Genomic DNA, 10,376 nt, shown 5'->3' with positions numbered 1-10,376 from the left:
TGCCTCAGCCTCCTGAGTAGCTGGGATTACAGGCACGCGCCACCATGCCCAGCTAATTTTTTGTAGTTTTAGTAGAGACGGGGTTTCACCATGTTGACCAGGATGGTCTCGACCTCTCGACCTCGTGATCCACCCGCCTCGGCCTCCCACAGTGCTGGGATTACAGGCTTGAGCCACCGCGCCCGGCCTGCTCTAAGTTTTTTTAAACACCTGTGTATCTTTTTTTAAAACAAATTATTTTTATTTTATAGAGTATAATTGAGGCAGGGGGCTGTGGCTCACGCTTGCAATCCCAGCATTTTGGGAGGCTGAGGCGCGTGGATCACGAAGTCAGGAGTTCGAGATCAGCCTGACCAACATGGTGAAACCCTGTCTCTAAAAATAAAAACAATAATAAAAATAAATAGCCAGGCGTGGTGGCGCATGCCTGTAGTCCTAGCTATTCGGGAGGCTGAGGCAGGAGACTTGCTGGAACCCCGGAGGTGGAGGTTGCCGTGAGCTGAAATTGCCCCATTGCACTCCAGCCTGGGGGACAGAGCAAGACTCTGTATCAGAAAATAAATACATAAATAAATAAATAGAGTATAATTGTCGAACAGTCTTAGATTTACAGGAAAATTTAGAAGATTTTACGGAGTTCCCATATGCCCTTCACTCAATATTCCTACTCTTACAATAGTCCTTACTATTAAGATGGTATTTTTCTGCTGAGGAGAGGTGGCTCACGCCTGTAATCCCAGCACTTTGGGAGGCTGAGGCCGGCAGATCACTTGAGATCAGGAGTTTGAGACTACCCTGGCCAACATGGTGAAATCCTGTCTCTACTAAAAGTACAAAAATTAGCCAGGCGTGGTGGCCTGCACCTGTAATCCTAGCTATTCGGGAGGCTGAGACAAGAGAATCGCTTGCACCCGGGAAGCAGAGGTTGCAGAGAGCCAAGATTGTGCCACTGCACTCCAGCCTGGACAACAGAGTGAGATTCCATCACAAAAAAGAAAAAAAAAAGTTACTTTTGTGTTTGTTAAATTCATGAAACAAGTAGGACAAGACCATAAACTGGAAAAACTAAACCCATTCCGAATTACTTATGCCTCTGGTAGCACCTACGCCACGGTTTCCAAAGGCTTTTTTTTTTTTCCTTTACTGGCTTGCAGAAAGCTCCCGAAAACATGCACAAAGTAAAGCTGTTTTCTAACGGTAAAGACAGGACCACAAAAGGACTCGAACCCTCATTCTTCTAGAACCAGAATCAGACGCCTTACCTATTAAGCCACGCGGGTACCTTTTTTCAATGTGAAGACTAAGTACTTCTAGTGGTGAAACGTTGAGTTTCTGTTTTCAAACCTTTAACTTTGTAATTGGAGATTTAACAACTTACAGGTTTAACAATTTAACAACTTGAAAACGGGGGTAGGAGAAAAGGAGGGCAAGGGGGCTTCCAGGAGGAATAAAACTCCATCTAAAATTCCTAATAGCAATTCCTTAGAATTATAAACTGCGAGATGATCAGAAGTGACATAATCCTCTGAAGGCTCTCTTCTCCAAGTTAGTAATAATGATGATGAAATTTCAGGTACAGAAATATGAGCCAGGAACTAAAGTCTGCAGTGAAGGAGCGGACTCAACAGCGTCAGGACAGGGAACATCATCGTTTCATATGCTCTGACCTTTTCCGTTTGGAAGATACGGTGGTGCTTCCTCCTGGGAGGAAAGCCTGTAAACTGAACGAGAGCTCCCCCTGGAACAAAAGACCCTGGAGACCCTAACAGGCGGGAGGTAGAGAGGGCTCTGGGATTGAAAAACTGCCTGTTGGGTATCATGCTGGCAACATGGGTGACGGGTTCAGTGGTGCCCCAGACATCAGCACCGTGCAGCACACCCTTGTCCCAAACGTGCACATGTACTCCCTGAATCTAAATTTTTTTTTAAAAGGTCCCCCTTGTCAGAAAAGCCCCAAGTATTTTGCCTAAAGGTTGCTTGCTCTAAGCTCACCTTTGGATTGATCCGCAAAACAATTCAGAGTGATTTTTTGTGACCCCTTCCTTACCTATGCCCTGCATATTGACAGGGTAGGAAAGGTAAGAAACTCACAAGTTTGTCAAGTAAACCAGTTGCAGATTCACTCAGTTTTCACATCATCTTGGCTTTGTAGAAATGACGAGTTATTGGGAAGAAACAATTTCACTTTTCCCAGAGAGAAGCATCTCTCATCCCTAAACTTCTCCATTTGTACCTGGATCCCTTGTTCACCATTTTCTCCAGGTTTATGTCAAAATTCAAGCCCTGTTTTAGGCCATATTTTGAATGGTATATCCTATGTACACTAATTTATCAAGTAATGACCCATGTTTGAGGCCTTGGAACACTAGTTCTGGGGCCAGACTACATGAGTCTGGGTAGACCAAGGAAATGTCTTCTGCTGTTCCCTATTAAACTGATTTAGTTAAGTTCCTTTCTTTATCCAAACGTGTCCTATGAGAAGCATTAGATCGACTCATGGCTTCTGGTGTGATGCAGTTTGGTGAGGCTGCATGCTCGAGCCAGTGATGAAGAATCCAGCTCCATTTTGGGCAGGATACCCTGACAGGACTCATGTTCTAACAGACTCAAATGTATTCACATGTTTTAAGATTGTTCTCAGTTTTGGCAATGAGAACACATGGACACAGGGAGGGGAGCACTACACACTGGGGTCTGTTGGGAGGAAATAGGGGAGGGACGGTGGGGGGTGGGGAGTTGGGGAGAGATAGCAAGGGGAGAGATGCCAGATGTAGGTGATGGGGAGGAAGGCAGCAAATCACACTGCCACGTGTGGACCTATGCAACAATCTTGCATGTTCTTCACATGTACCCCAAAACCTAAAATGCAATAAAATTTTAAAAAATAAAAATAATAAAAATAAAATAAAAATTAAAAAAAAAAAGATTGTTCTCAGTTTTGGTTCCTCACCTTCTCACTAGTAGATTTTGTGCCCAAAGAATAGCAGTCCAAAATCTCAAAATCTAACAAGGTTAAATAGATGGGTATTTTTTGTTCAGTCGGGAGGAGGAAAAGTTAACTGGCAGACATAGGCAGCAGTTAGTTACGTTGGCATAGTGAGTAAGGTTGGCAGACTAATACCACCGAAATTTATTTTATTATTATTTTTATTTATTTATTTTTTACTGCTCTTTGTGGAGTAAAACTACCCTATAGAAGTGTGCTCAAAATAGCCCGAAATGTCTTTCTTCAGGAGAATGCTAAAAAGGATTGGCACTGATATTTTAAAGAATAATACGAACAATCTATCAAATCATATAAAATGTTTGTTTATACCAGTAATACAATTTACTCTCCAAAGCCTTTCAGTGTTTTCTCTGGTGCTTTTTGATTTTTATCTGATGTGTTCCAGGCAAGATTCTTTTACAATGTTTGAATATTTCTAACAAAAGTATTTTGTGAGGAATCCAAGACAGATTTGAAACCATGACATTCTTAATCTCTCTGCATCGATAATATGTCTAGATAATTTCGCTGAGGAAATGGTTGGAGGAGGGTGTCTGTACACAAAGGCTTCTATAATTGAGCTTTGAAAAAACAGCAGTATTTACTTATTTAGATGAAACCAGACAATCTGCCAAGCCCTGAATCAAATTGGTGGATGTATTAGACTTTAGAGAAAGAATCTCCCAATGTAGCTACTTTAGCCATTTTACAAAAAACCCAAAATGCATTACACTAATAATCTTCTTAACTTTAGAATTTGGAAAACTCAGCATTTCCCGTAAGGTGTGATCCAGTGTACAGCAAGCATTCACTCACATACACAGAAAGAATTAAGATCTGCAGTCCTTATGGTCTGGTTATTGACCTGACGTGTGTGCGTGCGTGTGTGTGTGTGTGTGTGTGTGTGTGTGTGTTGGGGAGTGGGGGTTATACTGAAAGGAAGGGATAAAGAAAACTCAGTGAATAAAGGTCTTCTACTCATATATCTATTTTCCATGCTTTTGTCTACGTCTTTCAGAATAAGACATACAAATGGCAAACAGATATGTGAAAAGGTGCTCAACACCATTGATCATCAATTAAATGCAAATCAAAACTAAAATGAAATATTATCTCACCCAAGTTAAAATGACTTTCATCCAAAAGACAGACAAGGATGTGGAGAAAGGGGAACCCTAGTACACTCTTGGTGGGAATGTAAATTAGTACAACTGCTGTGGCGAACAGTATGGAGGTTGCTCAGAAAACTAAAAATAGTGCCATATTATCCAGCAACCCCCTGCTAGCCATATACTCAAAAGAAAGGAAATCAGTATATCAAAGAGACATCTGCACTCTCATGTTTCCTGCAGCACTATTCACAATAGCCAAGATTGGGAAGAATCCTAAGTGCCCATCAACAGATAAATGAATAAAGTAAATGTGGTACATACACACAATGGAGTACTATTCCGTCAGGAAAAGAATGAGATCCTGTCATTTGCTAAGTCGATGGAACTATGTTCTGTGCGGGAAATGCCAGATAGATAGATAGATAGATTTTTTTTTTTTTCACTTACCAGACTGTGAAGGATTCATCACCAGAACGGGCAGCAGCAGCCTGGGCTACAGAGTCCGCCAACCACCTGTGCACAGAGGAGGAGAGGTCTCGTGAAGCTTCGGCGCAGTCTGGGACCCTCGCTCTTTTTGCAACAAGTTGTTTGGCATGAGGCCCAGGCACCAGCGCCTTTCACGACTGGGCTCAAGGAACACAAAAAAGTCAATTTGTTTTTGCAATTGTCTGTTTTTTTTTTTTTTTTTCTTTGTAACAGGTTATTTGGCATGAGGCCCAGTCACCTTCGTGACTGGGACAAAAAGGTCAACTTGCTTCTGCGATTGCCTATTGTTTTTCACTAACTAACATATGGGAATAGATTGAAATAGAGGTTTCTCCAAAACAGCGCTGGATGAACACCTCTAGGGTCTCACATGACCTGTTCCAGGACTTGGTGGCCATGGTTTGTGACCACGTTCATTTAAGCTGAAATATAATATTTAACTTTTCCTCCACAAGCTAGAGGACATTATCTTAAGCCAGGCACAGAAAGCAACACTTCACATGTTCGCTTTCATTTCCGGAAGCCAAAAATAAAACAATCGAACTAATGAAGGCAGAGGTAGAATGATGGTTAACAGCGGCTGGGAAGGCTATTGGGGTGGGCAGTGACATGGTTAATGGATAGAAAAAAACAGAAGGAATAATATCTGTCATTCGATAGCACGACAGGGTGACTACAGTCAGCAAAAATTTACTGCACATTTAAAAATAGCTAAAAGTATAACTGGAATGTTTATAACATAAAGAAATGTTAAGGTGTTAAGGTGCTGGATGCCTTGTTTACTGTAATGTGATTATTACACTTTGTATACCCGCATCAAAATAGCCCATGTATCATATACACATATATATATATATACTATGTTCCCATAAAAAGTAAAAAATAAAAAAAATCATAAATGAAGAAAAAATCTCTAAAAATGAAAAAAGGAAAAAAGAAAGTAAAGATCCATTATTACTTCCCGCCTTTGTCTATCCGTTTGGAGAACGAATATCTGGCAGAAAAAGGCTTGCTGTGTTTAACGCCATTGTTTCTAAAGCCACTGGACGGTGACCAGCAAACGCGGCACTGAAAGCTAAACCCAAAGACGCTGCTGCCGTGGGCTTCTCTCCCTGGCCAGCCAGACCGCCCGCCTGAGGCCCACTTGCCAAAGTGATGCCTGGGTGGCGGGTGGCAGCTCCGTCCACCTACAGGAAGGGGTCCTTGTGGAAGGTTCTCCTGCGTCTTCGCATTCTTCCTCCTTCCTCTCCCTTCCCCTCTTCCTACAAAGCCCGCAGGAACACCCTACTGAGCGATACGAACCAGAACAGCTGCGCTGCTGCCTGGAGGGGTTTAGGTCGCGGGCACCCGGCGGAAGGAAACGCTCTGTACCCAGCAGCCCCGCAGCGCTCAGGTTACGAAAATCTGCACAAAGCAGATGTTTAAATAGAGAAAAAGAAAATGTCCCTAGCGATTACAATGTCTCCCTTAAACAGGGTCTTCGAAATGAGGAGAATTCAAGTCCTGTAATTTACAAACTGTAACACAAAAGATAAAATGAACTGAAAAAAATTGAGAAAACAAGATTAGACATTCAGTGGAAGACCCAACTTAAGAGCCTGGATAGCTCAGTTGGTAGAGCATCAGACTTTTAATCTGAGGGTCCAGGGTTCAAGTCCCTGTTCAGGCGGACTAATCAGACGTTTTACTCTAGACCAGGAGTCCCCAGCCTCCAGTATACTAACGGGGTACCAAGCATCTCAGTAAGACAGCCAGGAAGCCTTATCTGTCCTTACTCTCATCGCTCCTGTGACGGCCTGAGCATCTCCTTCCTCCTAGATGAGCTGAGGCCTCAGATTTTCATAAGAGCGCATGAAAAGGATCTAGGTTGTGGGCCCATTGTGAGAATCTAATTCTTGATGATCCCTGACTTGTTCTCTAGGTTGTGGGTTCCTAATGACAATCTAATGTCTTGATGATGTCTCACTCTTTTCCATAACTGCCACATGGGACCATCTAGTTGCAGGAAAACAATCTCAAGGCTTCCAGTGATTCTACATTATGGTGAGTTGGATACTTATTTCATTATATGCTACAATGTAATAACAATAAAAATAAAGTGCACAATAAATCTGATATGTTTGAATCATCCCCCTAGTCCCCGCTCCCTCATCCATGGAAAAATTGTCCTTCATGAAACGGTCTCTGGTGCCAAAAAGGTGGGGAACTGTTGCCCTGGAGAGTTTATACCAATTAAGCACAAGAAGAGGTTCAGATACTTGTTCCTACAGTGACTAAAGCTTTGCTACTTTATGCTTTACAGATGTGAAAATATTTACATGATGAAATTACCAGCCCTAAGGGATTGCCTTAGTGAAGTTGTTTTCCAAACACCAGAATACAGAAATCTAAACTCTATAGAGACTGTTGACCTGGAGATTTGCTTCTTTGTGTAATTTTTAGAGAAGAGTCTCCTTCAACAGTTGACTGAAAACAAAATCAATCAAAATTTTTACACTCTAAAAACAGATAAAGAGATAATGAAAGCAACAAAAGAGACAAAACACCTTGCCTACAGAGAAAACCAATTCGAATAACAGTGGCTACCTTATCAGAAATCATAGAGGTCAGAAAGAGTGGCACAACAGTTTTCAAGGACGGAAAGAACAGAATTGTTGATTCTGAATTCTGTATCCAGAGAAAATACCCTTTAGAACTGAAGAACTCAAGATATTTTCAGAGCAAAGAAAACTGAGATAATTACCTGCCAGCAGAATTATCCTAAACAAAATAGCTAAATTTCTCTAGACAGAAAAGAGTGATAAAAGAAAAAATTACTGACATCAGCTAGTGGAGGTTGGGAGTTCGAGACCAGCCTGACCAATATGGAGAAACCCCGTCTCTACTAAAAATACAAAATTACCCGGGAGCAGTGGCACAAGCCTGTAATCCAAGTTACTCGGGAGGCTGAGGCAGGAGAATGTCTTGAACTCAGGAGGTGAAGGTTGTGATGAGCCAGGATCATACCATTGCACTCCACTCCAACCTGGGCAACAAGACTGAAACTCCATCTAAAAAAAAAAAAAAAAAAAAAAATGGCAGTAACAGAGTACAAATAGAAAACAAACAAACAAAAACTGCTAGATTTAAGCCCTAACATATCAATAATTACATTAAATGTAAATGGTCTAAGTGTACCAATTAAAAGACAGACATAAATAGATTAGAAAATATAATTCAACTACATGCTGCCTATTGGAAACATTTCAAATATAATTATACAGACAGGTTGAAATTAGGAGGATAAAAACGTGTAACATGCAAATATTAATTTAAAGAGAGCAAAAGTGAGTACATTAATATAATATAAACTTTATTTATTTTTTGACATGGAATTTCACTCTTGTCACCCAGGCTACAGTGCAGTGGCACAATCTCTGCTCACTGCAACTTCTGCCCCCTGGGTTCAAGTGGTTCTCCTGCCTCAGACTCCCAAGTAGCTGGAATTACAGGTATGTGCCACCACGCCTGGCTAATAATTGTATTTTTAGTACAGATGGAGTTTCACCATGTTGACCAGGCTGATCTCAAACTCATGATGTCAGGTGATCCACATGCCTTTGCCTCCCAAGGTGCTGGGATTACAGACGTGAGTCACCGCATCTGGCCTAATATAAACTTTAGAACAAATAAAAAAAGTTTTTTATTCCAAAATAGAGATTTATTTATTAAAGATTATTTAGTTTCTGCATAAAAATCACCAATTGTTCCTCACTGGTTTTTTTTTTTTTTTTTTTTTTTTTTTTTTTTTTTTTTTTTTTTTTTTTTTTTTTTTTTTTAACATAGGTCAATTCTTTTGGGGTTTGCATAGAACAAAGAAAAAATTTAAAAATCCACCAAGAAGGCGTAACAATCCTAATATGTATAAACCAAACAGAGTTGCAAAATATGTAAAGAAAAAAAAAGGTAGGCTGGGCGCGGTGGCTCACACCTATAATCCCACCACTTCGGGAGGCTGCGGCAGGTGGATCGCGAGGTCAAGAGATCGAGACCATCCTGGTCAACATGGTGAAACCCTGTCTCTACTAAAAATACAAAAATTAGCTGGGCATGGTGGCACGTGCCTGTAGTCCCAGCTACTCGGGTGGCTGAGGCAGGAGAATTACTTGAACCCAGGAGGCAGAGGTTGCGGTGAGCCGAGATCGCACCATTGCACTCCAGCCTGGGTAATGAGAGTGAAACTTGGTCTCAAGAAAATAAAATAAAATAAAATAAAATAAAATAAAATATTTAAAAATAGACAAATCCACAGTTACATTGGAGCCTTCAACACTTCTCTCATAATAATATATAGAAAAACTGAACAGAAAATCAGCAAGCATTTGAAGAACTGAAAATCATCTTCAGCCAACAGAATCAATCAACATTTATAGAAAGTTCGCACATGAAAAGCAGAACACACACTCATTTCAAATCCACACAGAACATAGATCAAGATAAAACATATCGGCTGGGCGCGGTGGCTCAAGCCTGTAATCCCAGCACTTTGGGAGGCCGAGGCGGGTGGATCACGAGGTCAAGAGATCGAGACCATCCTGGTCAACATGGTGAAACCCCGTCTCTACTAAAAATACAAAACATTAGCTGGGCATGGTGGTGCGTGCCTGTAATACCAACTACTCGGGAGGCTGAGGCAGGAGAATTGCCTGAACCCAGGAGGCGGAGGTTGCGGTGAGCCGAGATCGCGCCATTGCACTCCAGCCTGGGTAACATGAGTGAAACTCCGTCTCAAAAAAAAAAAAAATTAAAAAAAAAAAAATCCTGGGCCATAAAGCAAACCTCAAATTTAAAATAATTGACTCATACAGTATGATTCCTGACCACAATGAAATCAACTAAAAGTCAGTCACAAAAGACAAGAGAAAAATATCCAAATACTTGGAAAATGAACAACACACTACTAAACAGTCTGTAGGACAAAGAGAAAGCCTTCATAGATGTAAAAAAATTAATTAACCTTAATAAAAATGAAAACAACATATCAAAATTTTTGAAGACAACCTCAAAAAACACTGAGAGAGAAATGCATAGCACGAACACCATACATTCGCAAAAAAAAAAAAAAAAAAAAAAAAAAAAAAAAAAAAAAAAAAAAAAAAAAAAAAAAAAAAAAAAAAAAGCCTCAAGTCAGTCATCTAAGCTCTTACTTGAAGAACTCAGGTGGTGACAAAAGCAAAATAAACCCAAAGCCAATAGAAAAAAGATGACAATAAAAATAAGAGCAAAAATCAATGAAACTGAGCACAAATAAAGACAGAAAAACAATTTTAAAAAACTAGTTCCTTTAGAAGATCAATAAAACAAGACTGCTAGTAAGACAGAAATTTTAGGAAGAGAGATGACACAATTACCAATATCAGGAATAAAAAGAGGATATCACTGTAGACTTTGCTGATATCAAAAGGATATGTTTTTAGATAATTTCCTCCAAAAAATTTATCCCTGCGCGGTGGCTCACACCTGTAATCCCAGCACTTTGGCAGCCCGAGGCGGGTGGATCTCCTGAGGTTGGGAGTACGAGACCAGCCTAGCCATCACAGTGAAATCACATCTCTACTAAAATTACAAAAAATTAGCCAGGCATGGTGGTGGGCACCCCGAATCCCAGCTACTCGGGATGCTGAGGCAGGAGAATCGCTTAAACCTGGGAGGAGAAGGTTGCAGTGAGCAGACATCATGCCATTTCATTCCAGCCTGGGCAACAAGAAACAAGAGTGAAATTCCGTCTCAAAAAAAAAAAAAAAAAAAAAAAA

General features: G+C 40.6%; 1 non-coding gene across 1 annotated transcript; it reads left to right on the top strand.

Moving 5' to 3' along the window:
* Window positions 1-6,180: 6,180 nt before the first annotated feature.
* TRNAK-UUU lies at window positions 6,181-6,253 on the top strand. Its single transcript has one exon. It is a non-coding gene; the product is annotated as a tRNA-Lys (tRNA).
* The last annotated feature ends 4,123 nt before the right edge of the window (window positions 6,254-10,376 follow it).

The sequence above is a fragment of the Cebus imitator genome, unplaced genomic scaffold, assembly GCF_001604975.1.
Source record: "Cebus imitator isolate Cc_AM_T3 unplaced genomic scaffold, Cebus_imitator-1.0 Scaffold793, whole genome shotgun sequence".
Classification (NCBI taxonomy): Eukaryota; Metazoa; Chordata; class Mammalia; order Primates; family Cebidae; genus Cebus; species Cebus imitator.
This window is presented reverse-complemented; position numbering and strand designations above follow the sequence as displayed.